This window comes from Spermophilus citellus (genome assembly GCF_964194105.1).
Source record: "Spermophilus citellus genome assembly, chromosome: 7".
NCBI lineage: Eukaryota > Metazoa > Chordata > Mammalia > Rodentia > Sciuridae > Spermophilus > Spermophilus citellus.
Window position 1 is genome coordinate 93925784 of NC_138188.1, and position 22601 is coordinate 93948384.

The following is a 22601-nucleotide window of genomic DNA, read 5'->3' on the forward strand; positions in this document are numbered from 1 at the left end:
GCAGAATTACCTATCAGCACCTCTGCAGAACTCCCAGACTTCACTCTGCTCCCAGGCAGGTCACTCAGCTGCTATCTACGCACACAATGCCATCATCCAGCTCCTCTTACCCCACCTGACACCCTGGCACTGGAAATAGACTGCCTCCATCTTGGCTCAACTTCCTCACCATATTTGGTGGCAGCTCCCATATGGGAACTCCAACTATCCAGGTACCAGGTTGCCTACTTCCCCCTCTCCCCAGTGGCAGTAACCCAACACAGTAGCTGCCCAAAAATAAAACCTCTCTGTTGGATGGGTGTGCAGTGCAACCAGGACATTGCCGACGGGAGCCCTGGTGTGAGAGGTCCCTTAATTGGAACTGCTAAGGGAGAGGGAGACGTGGCTAAAGTTTGGAGCCTAACAGAGACACCAGGAACTGGGAAATCTCCAGGAAAGATAGGGAGATTGTACCAGGTGCTCAAGTCATATGAGCACACCCCAAAAGGGACCCTTGATATGCAGTCTTCCTGCAGGGACTGGTGGGTGCCCCTCCCTGCTTCCAGGTGTCCTACACCAGGACCAGGCTTCCCATCTGGTTATCTCCACCATCCTGAAGGCAGAGACACCAGCTTGCAACAGACAACCCCACCTATTGGATAAGAAGACAAGCAAGAAAGATACAGATCTCTAAAACTAGCAACAATCCTAGTTTCTTCCTTTGAGTACTTTTTTTTCTCTTCTACCCCTATATCCTCCTGCCTTCACATCCCCAACATATGTGAAACCAAGAACTTTGCATGAAATAGGATTTTGAAGACTCAGTCATCTGAATAATATAATATGGAGATGTTGTATATGCCCTTTTTTTCTTTTTTCTTTTTTTATTTCCCCTCCAATTTTTACTATTTTAACATCCTTTATTTTTCTAAATACATATGTGTTTTTGTTTTATGTACTCTGTTTTCCCATGTATTTGCCTACCTAAGTTACTTTGTCTTTTCTCTTGCTACTAACCCTCTTCATTATATTTCTCTTTCACACTTCCTAAGATATATTAACCCTATATCTTCACATCCTACTTCCTCAGCATATCGTCCTATGCCTACCCCCAGTTCATTGTCCACCATCAGAAATTGTAAACCCTTTTACAAAATTACTGATTATATTATAGATAATAATCAAATCCAACATTTCTGTACATTGAGACCAAACTGTAAGCATTTTAATAAAAATGAAATCTCTATAGGTGGTATATTGTTGATATTGGGATTTGTTAACATTGTCCTTCCCCACAAAGGAGAGGTTTTAGAAACCTACAAGAGCACTACAAACATACAGAGTAAAAACAATAACACCCAGACCCACAGAGGTGTAAGGGAAATCACATGAGAAACATGAAAAGACAAGGGAAGAAAGTGCCCCAAACAAATCAAGACACCACATTATTAGAATCCTTGGCAGCCACAGCAGAAGAAATTATAGAGAATGAGTTCAGGATGTACAGGATTAAAATATTCTGTGAACTCAAGGAAGTTATAAGAAAGCAAATACAGAAAGTGAAAGATCATTTCAACAAGGAGCTACATAAACAAACACAAGAAGCAAAGGAAGACCTCAACAGGGAGATAGAGGTTCTAAAAAAAAGAAAAGAAAAGAAATCTTTGAAATGAAAGGAACAATAAACCAAATTAAAAGCACAAATGAAAGCATCACCAACAGAATAGACCACTTGGAAGATAGGATATCAGAAATGAAGATAAAATATATTATCTTGAAAAGAATGTAGACCACACAGTGATAATGGTAAGAAACCATGAGCAGAACATTCAAGAAATATGGGATAGCATAAAAAGACCAAATTTAAGAGTTATTTGGATAAAGGAAGGCATAGAGGTCCAAACCAAAGGAATGAACAACCTATTCAATGAAATAATATCAGAAACCTTTCCAAACATGAATAATGAATTGAAAATCCAAATTCGAGAAGCCTGCAGGATGCTGAATTTACAAAATCACAACAGATATACACCAAGGCACATAATATAGAATAAGGAGAGAATTTTAAAAGCCACTAGAGAAAGGAATCAGATTACATATAGCAGAAAACCAATTAGGATAATGGCAGATTTTTCAACACAGACCTTGAAAGCTAGAAATCCTGGAAAAACACATATCAATCTCTGAAAGAAAGTGGATGCCAATGAAGAATCTTGTATCCAGCAAAATTAAGCTTTAGATTTAAAGATGAAATAAAAACCTTCCATGATAAACAAAAGTTAAAAGAATTTATAGCTAGAAAACCAGCACTAAAAAACAATCCTTGGAAAAATATTCCATGAAGAGGAAACAAAAAACAACAATGAAAATTAGCAGAGAGAGGTAATACCCTACAGGAAAAACTAATCAAAGAAGAAAATCAAGTCAAGTTACATAACAAAATATGGGAATATGAACCATGTTTCAATAATAACCCAGAAAGTTATACTGGCTAGCAGATTGGATTAAAAAAAAGACTCAACAACATGCTGCCTCAGGAGACTCATCTGACAGAAAAAGACATGCACAGACTGAAGGTGAAAGGTTGAGAAAAGTATTACCACTCACATGGACTATGGAAGCAAGGAGGGGTTTTCATCCTCATATCAAATAAAGTAGACTTCAAGCCAAATTTAATCAAAAAGGATAAAGATGGACATACTTTCTGCTCAAGGGAAACATACACCAACAAGACATGATAACCATAAATATAAATACCCCAAACAATGGAGTAGCTATGTTCATCAAACAAACTCTTCTCAAGTTTCAAGAGTCATATTCACCACAACACAATAATCTTGGGGGACTTTAACACACACCTCTCTCACCACTGGATAGATCTTCCAAACCAAAGTTGAATAAAAAATTATAGATCTCAATAATACAATGAATAACTTTGACATATATACAATATTTTATCCTGCATCAAGTGGACATACCCTTGTTACACTGATGAAGAGAAAAAGAGAGAAAACTCAAATTACCAGCATACGTGATGAAAAAGGTAATATCACAACAGACACTATAGAAATACAGAGGATAATTAGAAATTAATTTGAAATCTTATACTTCAATAAATAGAAGACATTGAAGGCATTGACAAATTTCTTAAGTTATATGATTTGCCCAGATTGAGTTAGGAAGATATACACAATTTAAACAGACAAATATCAAGAGAGGAAATAGAAGACATCATCAGAAACTTACCAACCAAGAAAAGCCCAGGACCAGAAGGATACACAGCTGAGTTCTACAAGACCTTTAAAGAAGAACTAATACCAATACTCTTCAATTTATTTCAGGAAATAGAAAAATAGGAGCACTTCCAGACTCATTTTATGCGGCCAATATCACCCTGATCCCAAAACCAGGCAAAGACACATCAAAGAAAGAAAACTTCAGACCAATATCTCTAATGAACATAAATGCAAAAATTCTCAATAAAATTCTGGCAAATCTAATATAAAACATATCAAAAAGATTGTGCACCATGATCCAGTGGGATTCATCCCAGGGATGCAAGGTTAGTTCAACATACGGAAATCAATAAATGTAATTCATCACATTAATAGACTTAAAGATAAGAATCATATGATCACCTCAATAGATGCAGAAAAAGCATCTCACAAAACACAGAACCCCTTTTTGTTCAAAACACTAGAAAAACTAGAAAAAAACAGGAACATATCTCAACATCATAAAGGCTATCTACACTAAGCCTCAGGCCAACATCATTCTAAATGGAGAAAAATTGAAGACACTCCCTCTAAGAACTGAAACGATGCCTTAACCACTTCTATTCAACATAGTTCTTGAAACACTGGCCAGAACAATTAGACAGATGAAAGAAATCAAAGGATATGTATAGGAAAAAAAAGAAATCAGTACTATTTGCTGATACGATTCTATACCTAGAAGACCCAAAAAACTCCACCAGAAAACTTCTAGAACTAGTAAATGAATTCAGCAAAGTAGCAGGACATAAAATCAACATCCATAAATCAAAGACATCTCTGTATATCAGTGACAAAGCCTTTGAGAAGGAAATGAGGAAAACTACCCCATTCACAATAACCTCAAAAAAAAAATGGTACTTGGGAATCAACTTAATGAAAGAGGTGAAAGATCTATACAATGAAAACTACAGAACCTTAAAGAGAGAATCAAAGAAGAGCTTAGAAGATGGAAAGATCTACCTTGCTCTTGGATAGGTAGAATTAATATTATCAAAATGATCATACTACCAAAAGAACTCTACATATTCAATGTAATTTCAATCAAAATCTCAATGGCATTCCTCATAGAAATAGAAAAAGCAATCATAAAATTCATCAGGAAAAATAAGAGACCCAGAATAGCTAAAGCAATCCTTAGCAGGAAGAGTGAAGCAGCTGGCGTCACTATACCAGATCTTAAACTATACTACAGAGCAATAGTAACAAAACCAGCATGGTATTGGCACCAAAACAGACTAGTAGACCAATGATACAGAATAGAGGACACAGAGACTAACCCACAAAATTACAATTATCTTATATTAGACAAAGGTGCCAAAAACATGCACTGGAGAAAAGATAGCATCTTCAACAAATGGTGCTGGGAAAACTGGAAATCCATATGCAACAAAATGAAATTAAAACCCTATCTCTCACCATGCACAAAACTTAACTCAAAAATGGATCAAAGACCTAGGAATTAAACCAGAGACTTTGCTTCTAATAGAAGAAAAAGTAGGCCCTAATCTTCATCATGTGGGATAAGGCCCCAACTTCCTTAATAAGACTCCTATAGCACAAGAATTAAAACCAAGAATCAATAAATAGGATGGAATTAAACTAAAAGTTTCTTCTCAGCAAAAGAAAGAATCTATGAGGTAAATAGAGAGCCTATATATTAGAAGCAAATCTTTACCCCTCACACATCAGATAGAGCACTAATCTCTAGGGTATATAAAGAACTCAAAAAGCTAATCAGTGAAAAAACAAATAACCCAATCAACAAATGGGCCAAGGACCTGATCAGACACTTCTCAGAAGAGGATTTACAATCAATCAACATATATATGAAAAAAACACTAATCATCTATAGTAATAAGAGAAATGCAAATCAAAACTACACTAAAATATCATCTCACTCCAGTCAGAATGGCAGCTATCATGAAGATAAACAACAAAAAGTGTTGGCGAGGATGTTGGGGAAAAGGCACACTCATACATTGCTGGTGGACTGCAAATTGGTACAGTCAGTAAGGAAAGCAGTATGGAGATTCCTTGGAAAGCTGGGAATGGAACCACCATTTGACCCAGCTATCCCTCTCCTCAGTCTATACCCAAAGGACTTAAAAACAATATACTACAGGAACACAGCCACATCAATGTTTATAGGAGCACAATTCACAATAGCTAAACTGGAGCCAACCTAGATGCCCTTCAGTGGATAAATGGATAAAAAAAAATGTGGCATATATACACAATGGATTATTACTCAGCATTAAAAGAAAATAAAATCGTGGCATTTTCAGGTAAATGAATGGCATTGGAGAAGATAATGCTAGGTCAAGTTAGCCAATCCCAAAAAAGCAAATGCCAAATGTTTTCTTTGATATTAGGAGGCTGACTTATAGTGCGGTTGAGAAGGTGAGTGTGGGAGGATTAAATGAATTCTAGATAGGGAAGAGGAGTGGGAGGGAAAAGGAGGGGTAGGGGATTAGCCAGGATGGTGGAATCTGATGGATATCATTATCCAAAGTACATGTATGAAGGCTCAAATGGGGTGTCAACATACTTTATATACAAACACAGATATGAATAATTGTGGTATATATGTGTAATAAGAAGTGTAATGCAAAAAAGTACATGTATAAAGGCATGAATTGGTGTGAACATACACTATATACAAAGATATGAAAAATTGTACTCCATATGTATAATAAGAATTGTAATGTATTTAAAATAAATAAGTAGACTAAAAAAAAAGAAAGACATCCATGACAATTTTTAAAAAATCAACATATAAGCAGAATAGCTTCAAATATTTTATATGTATATGTATGAAAATATATTTATGTGTATTTAAGATGTACAAAATTTTAAGTGTGTATATAAAATTTCAAATGTGTTTATACAGTATGTTTGTGGATATGATTTACTTTATGTATATAATTTAGTTAACATATGTATGTGTGTGTGTGTGTGTGTGTGTGTGTGTGTGTGTGTGTGTGTATGGGTCTACAGATGCTTACAGACTTAAACTTATGTCCCAATAAATTCATCATAAATTGAAAATATAAAAAAAAGTTCTCAACAAATTTTATTTGAAGTCTTAATATCTTCTCTTTATATAAGATGAATGAATATATAGTCACCATATAAGTAATACATAACCTACTTCCTAAAAGCTTCCTTAAAGCCCCTCATATTCACATAAAAATGATCCTTCTGAAGTCCAGTCATCCATGAATTAGTATTCTGTCCCACAGTCAGTATGAGGAAAGGGACATAGTGGTAGAGCCAGCTCCCTCACCTGGGTCACCTGAGCTAGTCTGTACAGAAGGACTTCAGTGTTGCTTGAAGGTAAATTCTAGGCTCTTTATGCATACAGGGATCCAACACATGAGAGTAGCAGTTAATGTTTGCTGAGCACTTGATAAATGCCAACCACTGCTTTAAGTCCATCATCTGTATTTCATCTATATTAACTTTGTTAATAGTCACAGCAGTCCTTCAAGGAATAGGTCCTGTTACCTGTGTAACATTCAAGCATGCTGAACCAGAGGCATTGGTTGAGACACTGTCTAAGGTTACATATTGTCAGATTTGGGTTTCAAACCCCAGCAGTGTGGCTCTGTGCTCAGCTGCTCTGCTGGGCTGCCTCCTTCCATAGAGCTCAGGCTGGGGAAAGTGTGGCCAGACACCCTTAAACTGCTGTGGGTTTTGTTTCCTTAACAAAATCTGTAATACAAATAAACTATATATATGAAATTTTCTTCATGCATGCGTGTGTGTGTGTGTGTGTGTGTGTGTGTGTGAATTAAGGCCATAGGCTATTTTTAGTTATTTTTATCATATACCTACAGAGAAGTGATATATTACATAAGCCCATTAGCTGGGTTTAAAATGGTTATTAATGATGATTTTTGTTTTCTTTCTCCTTAGTTTCATGGTTTAGGCATGAAGAACATAATCTCATCACTAGTTTCTCAGTTTTGAACATTCTTCTGTTCTGGGGACAGTTTATTTTTTTAAGTAAGTATTTATTTCTATTTTTCACTTATATTTTAGTGATAATTATCATATTTTAGTGAAAATTATCATTTCTAGGAGGCAATATTGTTGAAATATTTAAGTTTTCCTAGGAAGAATGTTATTGTGATGAAAAAAATATGTAGTTTGAAAACTGATTATCTCTTGGAAGTATATTTTGCCCCCCATTTTTGCTACAGTTAACTTTTAATTCCCAAGAAAGTGCTTTGTTATTTTTTTATCTCTTTACTATTAACTCATTCATTTTTGGTATTGGGGGTTGAACTCAGGGGCACTTCACCACTGAATTACATCCCCAGCCCTTCTTATTTTTTTATTTTGTGATAGGGTCATGCTGAGTTACTTAGGTTCTAAATTTCTGAAGCTGGCTTTGAATTTCTGGTCCTCTTGTTTCAGCCTCTTGAGTTACTGGGATTACAAGCATGCACCACCATGCCCTGCTAGAAGGTGCTATTTTTTTAAAATTTTTTTATTTTTTATTTTATTTTTATTTTTATTTTTTTATTTTTTTAGTGGGACAACTAGTAATCACCATACTGTGATAGTAGGAGCAAATGTGACTCCATTTTGTTTTATGACTTCATCCTGTAAAACAACCATGCCAAGTAGAAGAGTCATGACTGGGGAAAGATGTTCTTTTCCTTTTGCTATAGAAACCTTTAAGAACACAGAACTACCTAATGGGGTATTGTTTCTGTAACTAGGGTAAGGGGTCTCTGTTTCTGTAACTGGGGTGACTGGGCTAACTGTGATTGGTTAGGCTTCCCTCCGCTTGACTGCACTGTCCCGCTTCTGTAACATGGCTTGCTTGCATTGGCTAGACCCCCTGAACATCCCTTTTGCAGTTTTCAGGCTTATGAGGAGTGCCCTTGCAATTGTTCGGGGCTGGTCAGGGGAACAGCTTTATGTTCTGGTCAGCCGCCACCGGTGTGTTTCAATAAAGGCTTGATTCAATTATACGTGAGTGGTCTGGAGGTCAGTTTATGAAACCCTGGGACAAAGCTTTAACTATAACAATACCTTAAATCATGTAGCATTTTTATATTTACAGAATATTTACCTACATTTTATTTGATAAACAGATGGTCACAGGCTACAGTAGTGTTGAGACAGCATGATGTGATCCTCTGGAGCCTTAGGATTCCCCTCTCTTCATTTCCCAGTTGGAACTTCTCTGTGGACACATGTTCACCATGGGGAATCCCCGCTGAACCATGTATTGTCACCTTCAACTTGCAGCCTCATAGCCCTTAAGGAAGCAGCCACCGGGGAAGCCGTGTTCTTTGATCTCACTTTACTGTGATAGTCATGTAACCAAACCTCAGGGCAAATCTTAATGCTGTGTCAGATTCAGCATCAACAGTCTAGAACTTTCATTACAAGGTAAATAGATTAAATGCATTATTGTTAACATTCACATTCAACCATATGGCCGCACCAGTTCGGTAAGGGAAATTTATTAAATTAATGAAGTTCTGAGGTGACATTCTAAACTTCTTAAATTTTAGATGTAAGATTTATTCCTCATCTCCCTAGAGCACTCTGAAATGATCATTGAATGCCAGTAAACATTTATACAAGCAAGGAGTAAATAATGCTGATCTAATTTATCTGTTAGTCACCTCTTTGTCACTGTAACAAATTCCTGAGAAAAACAGCTTAGAGAAGGAAAGATTTATTTTAGCTCATGGTTCCAGAGGTTTCAGTTCATGATTGGCTGGAATAGTAATGCCACCAGCTTCATTCTTCTTGCTAAGGATTGCTTTCGCTATTCTGGGTCTCTTATTTTTCCAGATGAATTTCATAATTGCTTTCTCTATTTCTGTAAGAAATGCCACTGGAATTTTGATTGGGATTGCATTGAATCTGTATAGTGCTTTTGGTAGTATGGTCATTTTGACAATATTAATTCTGCCTATTTAAGAACAAGGTAAATATTTCCATCTTCTAAGGTCTTTATTTTTTTTTTCTTATGCATATTGTTGTTTTCAGTGTAGAGGTCTTTCATCTCTTTCATGAAATTTATTCCCCAATATTTTATTTTTTTTGGGGGGGGGCTATTGTAAATAGGGTGGTTTTTGTAGTTTCAATTTCAGTGGATTTATCACTGATATACAGAAATACCTTTGATTTATGGGTGTTGGTTTTATATCCAGCTATTTGATGAATTAATTTATTAGTTCTAGGAGATTTCTGGTGAAATGTTTTGGGTCTTCTAGGTATGGAATCATATTGTCTGCAAATAGTGATGGTTTGAGTTCTTCTTTTCCTGTCTGTATCCCTTTAATTTCTTTCATCTGTCTGATTGCTCTGGCTAGAGTTTCAAGAACTATGTTGAATAGAAGTGGTGAAAGAAGGCATCCCTGTATTGTTCCAGTTTTTAGAGGGAATGCTTTCAATTTTTCTCCATTTAGAATGATGTTGGCCTGTGGCTTAGCATAGATAGCCTTTACAATGTTGAGGTACATTCCTGTTATCCCTAGTTTTTTAAGCATTTTGAACATGAAGGTATACTGTATTTCATCAAATGCTTTCTCAGCATTTATTGAGATGATCATATGATTTTTATCTTTGAGTCTATTGAGGTGATGAATTACATTTATTTATTTCCATATGTTGAACCAATCTTGCATTCCTGGGATGAACCCTACTTGATCGTGATGCCCTATCTTTTTGATATGTTTTTGTATTAGATTTGCCAGAATTTTATTGAGAATTTTTGCATCTGTGTTCATTAGAGACATTGGTCTAAAGGTTTTTTTTCTTTGATGTTTTTTGTCTTGTTTTGGTACAGGGTGATATTGGCTTCATAGAATGAATTTGGAAATGTTCCCTCTTTTTCTATTTCATGAAATAGTTTGAGAAGTATTGGTGTTAGTTCTTTAAAGGTCTTGTAAAACTCAGTTGGATATCCATCTAGTCCTTGGCTTTTCTCGGTTGGTAGACTTCTGATGGCATCCTTTATTTCCTTGCTTGAAATTGATCTGTTTAAATTGTGCATATCATCCTGATTTAGTTTTGACTTATCATATGCCTCTAGAAATTTGTAGGTGTCTTTGATATTTTCTATTGGAGTACAAATTTTCAAAATACTTTCTAATTATCTTCTGTATTTTGGTAGTGTCTATTGGGATATTTCCTTTTTCATCACATATGTTAGTAATTTGAGTTTTCTCTCTCCTCTTCATTAACATAGCTAATAGTTTATCAATTTTATTTATTTTTTCAAAGAATCAACTTTTGTTTTGTCAATTTTTTAAATAGTTTCTTTGGTTTCAATTTCATTGATTTCAGCTCTAATTTTAATTATTTCCTGTCTTCTACTGCTTTTGGGGGTTGATTTGTTCTGATCCCTCTAAGGCTTTGAGATGTAATGTTAGGTCATTTATTTGTTGACTTTTTCTTCTTTGAAAGAATGAACTTCACGCAAGGAGCTTTCCTTTTTTTTTTTTAAGAGAGAGTGAGAGAGGAGAGAGAGAGAGAGTGAGAGAGAATTTTTAATATTTATTTTTCAGTTCTCGGCGGACACAACATCTTTGTTGGTATGTGGTGCTGAGGATCGAACCCGGGCCGCATGCATGCCAGGCGAGCGCACTACCACTTGAGCCACATCCCCAGCCCCAAGGAGCTTTCCTCTTAGCACTGCCTTCAGAGTGTCCCAGAGATTTCAATATGTTGTATTGGTGTTCTCATTTACTTCTAACAAATTTTAATCTCCTCTTTGATATCTTTTGCAACTCATTGTTCACTTAATAGTGTATTATTTAGTCTCCAGGTGTTGGAGTAGCCTTTATTTTTTTTTATTTTTTCATTAATTTCTAATTTCATTCCATTGTGGTCTGATAGAATGCAGGGAAGTATATCTATTTTTCTGTATTTACTAATATTTGCTTTGTGGCATAACATATGGTCTATTTTAGAGAAGGATCCATGTGCTGCTGAGAAGAAAGTGTATTCACTCATTGATGGATAATATACTCTATATATTTCAGCTAAGTCTAAGTTATTGATTGCATTATTGAGTTCTTTGTTTAGCTCTTGTTTAGTAGATTTATTTATTGGTGAAAGAGTTGTGTTAAAGTCACCCAGAATTATTGTGTTGTGATCTATTTGACTCTTGAACTTGAGAAAAGTTTGACTGATGAACGTAGATGCTTCATTGTTTGGGGCAAATATATTTATAACTGTTATATCTTGTTGATATATGACTCCATTAAGGTATGAAATGTCCATCTTTATCCATTTTGTTTAAATTTGGCTGGAAGTCTACTTTATTTGATATGAGGATTGAAACCCCTGCTTGCTTATGTAGACCATGTGAATAGTATATTTTATCTTAACCTTTCACCTTCAGTCTATGGGTGTCTTTTCCTATGTGATGAGTCTCTTGAAGGCAGAATATTATTGGGTCTTATTTAATCCAATCATCTACCAGCCTATGTCTTTTGATTGGTGAGTTTAAGCCATTAACATTTAGGGTTATTATTGAGATATGATTTGTATTACCAGTCATTTTTGTTTATTTTTGGTATTTAGCTTAACTTGGTTTCTTGTTTGGTTGGCTTTTCTTTTATTGTAGTTCTTCCCTTTGCAGATTTTCATTGTTGTTTTTCATTTCCACCTCGTGGAATATTTTGCCAAGAATGTTCTGTAGTGGCAGGCTTTCTTGCTGTAAATTCTTTTAGCTTTTGTTTATCATGGAAGGTTTTTATTTCATCATCAAATTTGAAGCTTATTATTGCTTGATATAAGATTCTTGGTTAGTATCTGCTATTTTTTTGAGCTTGGTATATATTGTTCCAGGATTTCCTAGCTTTGAGAGTTTGAGTTGAAAAATCTGCTGAGATTCTAATTGGTCTTCCCTTATTGGTAATCTGATTTTTCTCTCCTGTGGCCTTTAAAATTTTATCCTTATACTGTAAGCTAGGCATTTTTATTATAATGTGTCTTGGTTTAAATCTGTTGTGATTTTGTACATTTGATTCCTATAGGCCTCTTGTATTTGATTTTCCAATTCATTCTTCATGCTTGGAAAATTTTCTGCTATTATTTCATTGAAGAGATAGTAAATTCCTTTGGTTTGAATCTCTGAAACTTCCTCTATTCCAATAAATCTTAAATTTGGTCTTTTGATGGTATCCCATAATTCTTGGGTATTCTGTTTGTGGTTTCTTACCATCTTCACTGTGAGGTCAACTTTATTTTCAAGAATGTATATTTTGGGGGCTGGGGATGTGGCTCAAGCGGTAGCACGCTCGCCTTGCATGCGTGCGGCCCGGGTTCGATCCTCAGCACCACGTACCAACAAAGATGTTGTGTCCTCCGAGAACTAAAAAATAAATATTAAAAATTCTCTCTCTCTCTCTCTCTCTCTCTCTCTCTCTCTCTCTCTCTCTCTCCCCCCCTCACTCTCTCTTTAAAAAAAAATAAAGAATGTATATTTTGTCTTCATTGTCTGAGGTTCTTCTTCCAAGTAATCTAATCTGTTGGTGGTGCTATCTATTGAATTTTTAATTGGCTTATTGTTTCTTTTATTTTGAGGATTTCTGCTTGGTTTTTGTTGTTGTTGTTGTTGTTATTGTTTGCTTAGTTTTTTTGTTTTGTTTTGTTTTTTCAGTATCTCTATCTTGTTCTTGAAGTAATCTCTTGCAACCTGTATTTGTTCTCTTATCTCTTTGTCAGTGTGATTGATGGTCACCTGAATTTATTCTCTCATCTCTTTGTTGGAGTGATCAATTTTTGCCTGTATTTGATCAATTAGGTCATTTTTTAATTCCCAAATCATTTTAGTTGTGTATATTCTGAACTTCTTCTCTGACATTTCACCTACTTCACTATCTATGTATTCTATTGTTGTAGTGTTTTGGTTTGTTTGGGGTACTTTGCTCCCTTGTTTTTTCATGATGTCTATGAGTCTTCCTCTTTTGCAGTGTAGATCTGAGTTATTATAGCTTCTGCCCTATTGTCTAATAGTGTGCCTACAGGTTACTAATACTTTCTTTTAAGGGAGAGATCAATATTATAGCACTCAATGTACCAAATGTGCAGTTATATATCAGTTAGCTTCTATCTTTACATTTACGGTTTTGGCACTATAAACAGAAATGATGAGCTCAGTTATCTTCAACTATATAATCAATAGGTTTGCATAATGGTTCACAGTTTCTGATGGTGGAAGGGGAGACAAGGGGGTTGGCATCGATGTTTATGAGGTAGGATGTGAGAATATGGATGTATTAGATTATATGACTAGTGAGAGGATAGTCATAGGAACTTGGCTGTTAGTAGGAGAAACAAGAGATAGGCAACCCTATGTAAGACTCCCTGTTACCTCAACAACAGGATAACTGTTAGCACCTCTAGTAGAGAAACCTCTGTTGCAGCCAGGTCACAGGGACCTTGGTGACATCTTACCAGGTCCTTATTGTTGTCTTTTGATAGAAGCAGTGATATCCCAGTTTTGTATTGGTGGCAACCTCAAGCCTGTATGTTTCCTGATGTTAGGCTGTGGAGCCATGCTTTGGTGAATAAGGAAATCCAACACAGGTTGGCTTTCTGCGTGGGTGCAGGTGGCTCTGCCTCCAGAACTCTGGGCCATGGTGGTGCAGTTGTAACTTTATTCTTTAAAATGCAGGGAATAAAGTGTAACCTGTGTATTAAACATCCACCAGTATACTGCCATTACTCTATTTATCCATTGGCTTTTGAAATGATGTGACATGACATAATGATATGAAGGAGTTATTCCTCAGAGGTTCTTCAATTACAATGAAGTATCAGTTTGTCTCTGAACCTTATACTTTCTAGAAACGACTTCCCTTGTGATTGAATTCACAATTCTGTTTCTGTTTTTTAGCATATCAAACTACAATCTCTGTTATGCTAAAGAAGAATGTGATTTTATTTATTTTTGGATTAATGGTCACTGGATTTACTGTTGTTGGAGGCTTTCTCTTCACCCCAGGTAAGATGTACAGTAGCTATGCAGGGTGGATGTAAGGAGATCATACCAGGTGGAGTGTATGTTTCCTGGGGCTTTTGTAGCAGATTATGGCAAATGGAGTGGCTTCAAACAATAAAAGTTGTATTAATGTGGAAGATTACAAAGAAAGAGAATGTCCAACATCTACTTAGGACTATAAGAGAGATATGTTCACCACTCTGGAGGACATAAGTCAGGGTGTCATTGGGGCTGTATTCCCTCCCCAGCTCTAGGAGAGAGTCCATTTCCTGACTCTTCCAGCTTCCACATTTGCTGGCAGTGCTTGGCATTCCTTAGCTTGTGTCCTCCTCCATAGTTGCAGGGCCACCTCCTCTCCTCTGTCTTCTGCTCTATGTGTCTGTGTCAAACCTCCCTCCCTCACACTCTATCAAGGACACTTGTCATTGGAATCTTGGCCCACCCTTATAATTCAAGATAAGCTCCTTCAAGATCTTTAACTTTGGCCATATAATGTCACTTGCTCTTTTGCCATATAAGGGGATGTTCACAGGTTCTAGGGATTGGGAGTGAAGGAGACAACCATGGAGACATCTCCTATTGATCAAGATGTGGAAGTGGGAAAGAACGTGGGAACCATGTCTGTCTAAAGTGGCAATTGTGTGTGTGGTGGGGGATGGGAGTGGGAAAGAAGGGCAGGGAGCACATGAAGAAAAGCAGAGACAGGCTGGGTCTCCACATGGTGGATTCAGCACACTATTGTGGTTTCTACAGGAGATGGTAGTGTAGGTGTGATGTTTAAAAACATAAATCAGCACCTGTATTTACTTACAGAGGTACTGAGGGCATGAGGAGAAGGAGATAAGTTCAGAAAACAGCCTGAAAGAGCAGTGGATTTGACTTTGGGACAGATGGAATATGGCAAAGGGAGGGAATGACAAGAGATGACTAAAAATTTTCACATTTGGAATTCTGAAAGGTAGTTGAGGAGATAGAGTCAATTCATATAGATTTAAATTTTGAAATTTAGATTCTTAAGTTTTGTCTTAAATGATTGAAAAGTGATCACTCATTTTGTGTGAACTCTTGAAAAATATATTTTTAAAAATCTTATATAGTTTTAAGAGTAGTACAGAGAGTAATACATTTAATAAATTAAGTACTTTAACTTACCAAACAGTAAGAAGTATATAGGACAATATTTTATATATTTTTATTTCTTCACAGGTGAATATTCAAAAACAAAAGATAATGGACTTTATTTCCTTGTAAATCCTTTAGGGATATTAATATTACTTCAATTGAGACTAGGTGAGTATTTGATATATCAGCATGATTTTTTCCTATCTTTTAAGAAATAGCAATTTTGTTGAAAATATACTTGTATATTTTTTACAGTTTAATAAAAGTTGGTTTATTAAAATATTCTTGGTGAGATTTTTCCATACATATCAATTTTAAGTTATCTTAAGTCTTCAAAGCATTAAATAATTTTATAAAAAAATGATTTTGAAATGTACTGGTTATCTTTTGTGTAACATGCTTTAGACCAGAAGTGTTTTAGATTTCAGAGTTTTTCAGATTTTGGAATACTTGAATACATGTGACTTGTTGAACATCTTAATTAGAAAACGCAAAATCAAATATGCTCCAAAATCTGAAACTGAACATCAGGTATCAGATTTGATGCCAGTTAGTATAATTTTAAATTATGCTACTTAATACAAATTATCTTCACATTCTAATTGCAGTTTTTTTATAGTTGTAAGTAGATGTTCAATATAATCATTCTTTGTTAATCTCTACATTAAAAACTAGTGTTGCAAGATGATTATAATCATGAATAGTGAAAACATTTCTTTTTTTTAGTTATTACCAAACCTTGATACTATAGTCTTAGAAGATGGAATGGATACCCTAACAATAATCAGCATAAAATATTTTCTCTGCATTTTAAAAGTAAATCACTAACATATGTTTGTTATAATTATTAAAGAGCCACTCTTAACATTGGGTCTTAGATCTCTCTGGCTTGCTGCATACATGGTAAAACCAGGGAACTTCTAGATGTACAAGATCAAGATAATGATGTTAATACTCACATTTGCATGTTTGGCCTCTCCATCAAAGAAATATTGTGTGCATTGTGGAGACGCCACTAAACCCATTCATGAAGTAAAGCCCAAAAGTATGGCCAAAGCAGCATTGTTCTAAGATTTTGAGTAAAAACAACAGATGACTGTGACAGTAAAAGACTGTGTGTGAATCTGGGGCTAACACTGGTGTGAAAGGGTTAGTCTCTGGAAAAGGGTTTACCACCTAACAATAAACTACAGTCAGTCTTTGGCCATAGGATCTTACCAAATATAAGTAGAAATACTTGCTTCATCAATACATCAACATGCTTCTGTTATATTCTTTTCCTTATTTCAGTGCCTGAAAAGTCCATCCTGGTCATTTTCATATTAATAATCATAGACTTGGCAGGCTACATACTTGCTGTGTTTGGACGACTTCTTTCTATCTCTGGTACGAATCATATTCCTCTGTAATCATGATTTGGATTTCTCTTGGACAGAGCTCTATTTCTTTCTTTAAAAAGTATATAGTTGCCCATCAATGGATGAATTGATAAAGAAAATGTAGTGTATATAAACAATGGAGTTCTATTCAGCCATAATAAAGAATGAGACGGTGGAATTTGCTGGTAATGGGTGGAACTGTAGAACAACAGGCTAAATGAAACAAGCCAGATTTGGAAAGAGAAGGGCTGAATGTTTTCTCTCATACGTAGAAGCTAGAGAAAAATAAGGTGAAAAAAGGGGAGGAGTGAGTGCGTGTCTGATGAAAATAAAAGGGAAATCAGTGGAGTAGAAGAAGGAGATATAAGGGGAAGGAGGAGGGACAGGAAAAGAGAGGAACACCAGAATAAAATTGACCAAATTATGCTATGTACACATATGATGTACAACAGTGAATTTCACCTTTACACACACACACACACAGGAGCCCCAATTTAAAAAGAACAACTATAAATAAAAAGACCAGAAGAATGAGGAAGCAGAACAAGACAAGGGAGGAGAAAAGAGGAAGTACTGGGACCTTAAGAGGAACAAATTATATTCCATGCATGTCTGATTATGTCAAAATTAACCCTAATTTTATGTATAACTATAATGCACTGATAAAAAATACTTTTAAAGTGTGTAGAATTGAATTTTCAGGGTAGATTTAGGTTTCCATCAAAATAGGGGAAGTACAGAGGTCCTATATACTCCCATCCCTTCCATATACCCCACCCAACCACAGCTTCCCTCAACATTCCCACCAGAGTGGAATGATTGTTACTATCTATGAACCAATGTTGATGCATCATTATCACCCAAAGTTAATAGCTTATGTTGCCATTAACTCTTGATGTTGTGCATTCCATGGCCACGACAATTGTATGATGAAATGTATCCCCAATTATAGTATCATAGAAAATAGTTTAACTGCCCTAAAAATCTTCTGTGCTCCAACTATTTATTCCTCCCTCTCCCAAATCCCTGGCAAGCTTGATCTTTTTTATTATCTTGTTTTGCATTTTCTAGAATTCCGTATGGAAGAGTATGTAGCTTTTTCATACGGGCTTCTTTCACTTAGAAATAGGCATCTTAAGTTTCCACCATGTATTCTCATGACTTGATACCTTGTTACAAGAATATTCCATTGTGTGGCTGTACCAGAGTTTATTTATGCATTCATCTATTGAGAGACACCTTTGTTGCTTTCAGTTTTTTGTAACTATAAATAAAGCTTTTGTAAAAATCCATGTGAATGCTTTTCTGTGAACATAAGTTCACCAAATTCTATTTGGGTAAATACCAAGGAATGCAATTCCTGGATTGTATGTTAAGGGTATGTTTAGTTTTGTAATAAATTGCCAAGCTCTCTATATAAAAATGGCTGCACATTTGAGTGAACATTGCCAACACCAATGAATGACAGCATTTGATGTCATCAGATCTTTTTTATTAATTCCTATTTTTCCCTGTTGTATAATGCTTCCTTTAATGATATGAGAATATTTTCTGTATATGGCTCATTGGCTAAATTTTCTGGCAGCCCAACTACTATGCCTACATCTGTAAAGAATTTTTTATATAATCAGACTCCAGCTGATTGAGTCTTAGGCTTTATACAGAATTTCCCACTAGTCTTAATATGATAAGTTATGTTATGCAAATGAGGGCTTTTAACTTTTGGAGTTACTTCACTGCCTGAGTAATAATAATGAATGTATGTAGATGGTTTTAATTTCTTGATCATTAAAATAACAATTGATCTTCTTAACACTAGACATTATTACCATTATTATTTACTCCTTTAAAAGGTTCAAGTATTTCATATGCATTTCTAATATAAGATTTCATTTGTTTTGCAGCATGTGTACCAGCACGTGGCTCTCTTGTGATTTCAGGTTTGGCTATCATGGCTGCAGGAGAATTACTTGGACTAATTTATATGATACATATGGGCAAGTCAATCTTCTTTTTGTTAGCTTATGTCAGGAATTTTATATAAATAACTTGGAAAATGCTTGTAGTTTGGTTCTTCCAATTTAGGGTCAAGTAAATGTACTGATAACTCCAAAAATGAGAAAACACAATTGAAATGAGAATAATTAAGAGGATAGAAAGCATATGAGTTAATGGAAAGTCTGGATTATAAACTTAATATAAAAGAAAATGGTTTTGGGAATAGAGGTGTAGTTTAGTAGTAGAGCACTTGCCTAGCATTTTGAAGCCCTGTGTTTGATTCCTAACACCCCAAAACACACAAAAGAAAATGATATTATATATTTGAATGTGTAGGTCATTTATATTTAAAAAAAGGAAAAATATTTGAAGGATCCTTTTAATTAATAGAAAGGATTGGTATTATTCCATTGCTTTTATGATAGACCTCTTTGGCAGAGACTATGTGTTTGTCACATGCTGTTTTTCTTGTATAGTAGTTGCAGACATTAGTGCCACTAGAGAGGCAGGAATTGAAGTTACAGATCTGTCATTTTTGTTCTTTTAAGGAGTGGTGACCTCCAATGCATGACTTTCAAACAATCACAACCAATAGAATAAATATTGAGTTTTAAAATTAAGCTTTTTTTACTACTTTTAAAATCAATCCTTAATAAGTTTGGAGTTAGCTTTTTTCCTTCTAACTTACATATTTAATCTGCCAATTTTCAAACAGGTCCTGCATAATTTCTTATTTTAGATAGATATAGATATATATGCTTTTAATAGTGCTTACAACTAGCATGTTGCCTTACCTAAAATAAAAATGTTCCCTACAATGTGATTTACATGTCCCCTTTTAAGAAAGAAGTCTTTTTTTATTTATGAAGTAAAATAAACTCTACCAATAAAATAATCAAAAGTTACAAATTAATGGAGTAAAAAATTAGTGTTTCTTCTTAGCTTTAGGTAAATTTTTTAGTGTGTTTCTAAAAATTAATACAAAATTCAAGTTGCTATAGTCAAGAAATTTTTAATATGACTTGCATAATGCTTTCAAAGAAATGTTATCATGATTTCTGAACTTCATTTCTTTGGTGACTGACAATTGAGTTTGACTTTGCTACATATTTCTGTACCACCTCTTTTGAAATATATTTTTATTTTTAATTGATGCAGTAATTTTTTAGTACATATTTATTACATAAAGTGTTAATTTTAATATATGTATACAATGTGTTATGATCATATCTGTCAACCATACTGACCCTAATATACTACAGAACATTAGAAGTTATTCTTTCTATCCAACCGCATCTCTGCACATATTAATCATCATCTGCTATCCCTGTACACTTCTCAAGCTCTGGTAACCACTATTCTATTCTCTACTTCTGTGCAATCCACTTTTTAGTTTCCACAAACAAGAAAGAACATGCTATATTTGTCCTTCTGTGCCTGACTTATTTCACTTAACAAAATGTTCTCCAGTTCCACCCATATTCCTGCAAATGACAAATTTTTGTAGTTTATGATGGCTGAATAACATTCCTTTGTGTGTGTGTGTGTGTGTGTGTGTGTGTGTAAGAGACACAGACAGACAGAGATTTATCTTTATATCCACTGATGGACACCCAGGTTGATAGGTTGATTTCATATCTTAGCTACGGTAAAGTGCTGCAATAAACATTTCAGTGTATATATACCCAGCAGTGAAACTGCTGGATCATATGGTAGATCTATTTTTAATTTTATAAGGAAGCTTCATACTCTTTTCCATAATGGCTATACCAATAAGCATCCCTTATTGGGAATCCTCAACAGCATTTGTTACTTTTTGTCTTTTTGATAATAGATATTGCTCTTCAAAAACAGCAGGGTGAAAAACAGCAGGGTGAAAAACAGCAGGATGAAAACATGCCTGAAATGGGGCCCGAAATGGAGCCCAAAAGGAGCCCCAGAGAAGTGGGCAGTATTGTATTGGAGGAGAGAGAAGACTATTGATCAATTGGGCAGCAAACCAATGTTTCTATGGGCTACTCTCAATTCTCAGTCACATTGAATCAAAATTGAAAAAACTCAAGCACCAAGCCTCATGGATTCTTTTCTAATACTTAAACAGTAGGTATTCTTGATGATGTGGCCTATTAATAATCATGCTGCTGAACTAGAAAGATTCTTCTAGATAGTCCTGACAGGAATTATTGGAAAGCACCCATCACTAATTTTCTTTATAATGTCTCTGCTCTTATTTTTAGATTCATTATTTTTAGTCTTCTACAGTTACATTAGTAATATGAATAGTATTATGAATGAGAAATTTGTCATCAGAAGCTATCATGAAGATATAATTCTCCCACACTGATTTGAGAGCTGTCCAAAGTCATACTTCACTGGAAAAATCAAGATAACTTCACTGTTCACTATTACTACAAAGGCAATGACCATTTGGAAAAAATAAGATTTAAAATGTGCAAACAGGACATGCTTCTCCCATGGTGAGATTCACAATGGAATGCCTCTTTTTCAGAAGACTGTATTTTGTTTCTGGATGAAGGAATTTATGTCTATGTGGGAAAAGCTGAAAAAATTACCTAGTAAAGATTGTAAGTAGCTGTGTATAAAATGTTTCATAAAGCATAACAATACCATCACTCAATGATACTCTGAAACATCTTTCTCTTAATATACTATGGGTTCCTTCAACTTTGTTATTTTTATGTATAATATCTCAGAGTATAAATACATTACAATTGATACAACTATTCCTATTTATGGATATTTAGGAATTTTGGGTATTTTACATTAAAATAACACCTAATACTGAGAGTTATTTTTTAAAAAACTATCAGAAGATTTTAATATATTAATGACACCAGCAGTGTATTTTCCTGTGAATCTTATTGGCACACAGTATTATCAATTGTAAAATTTTTGCCAATATTATAACTGAAAAAATATTGAATGGTTGATTTCAATTGCATTTTCTATATTACATGAAGTTGATTTTTATATCATATGTTTTCTTCCTCCCCATATTAACAATATATATATATATATATTAATTTATTAGATATTCATATATTTGTTAGATATTTCTATGTATACTTATAACTGCAATTATATACAATTAATACACTTAATATAGTTACTGTATTTAATATATTGACTATTGCCAATTCTCAAAGTTATGTTGACTCAAATATCCATTCAATTAAAATTTAAGAAATTTAAGCACAGGACTTCTTGGCTTATTTCTAATACAGATTATCAAGGATTCTTGATGAGGAGGAGGCATATTGATGACTAGCCTGCTAATAATTAATACAGTATTCCATATATACATATATATGGAACACAATTAATATAGTATATGGTACAATAATGTATAGTCTCTCTCTCTCTCTCTCTCTCTCTCTCTCTCTCTCTCTCTCTCTCTCACACACACACACACACACACCACACACACACACACACACCACACACACACACACACACACACACACACATTTAGGGTATATTTTCCAGTAGATTGTTTAATTCATTTAGCTACTTTACAATTCAATCTGGAAATCTAAGAATTATGTGTAAACAGAGTAAAATAGGCTAAGTCAGTATGTGAAGATTCAGAGTTCTGTCAGAGTTCTGCATGAACTCCAGTTTACAGACTTTGATGCCCACATTTTCCTTGCTCAATGAGACCTTCAGATTTATTTGTCAGCTATGATGCTAGAAAATAAAGATTGCCATTTGCTTTGTACCTATGTATACTAATTTTCATTCTTTCTGGATAAGGACATTGTATCTTAAGGTTCTACAGAGTTTTGGTTTTCCTTTTAGTAACTGCTCATAAAAACTACCTTGGCATTTCAAAAATATTAA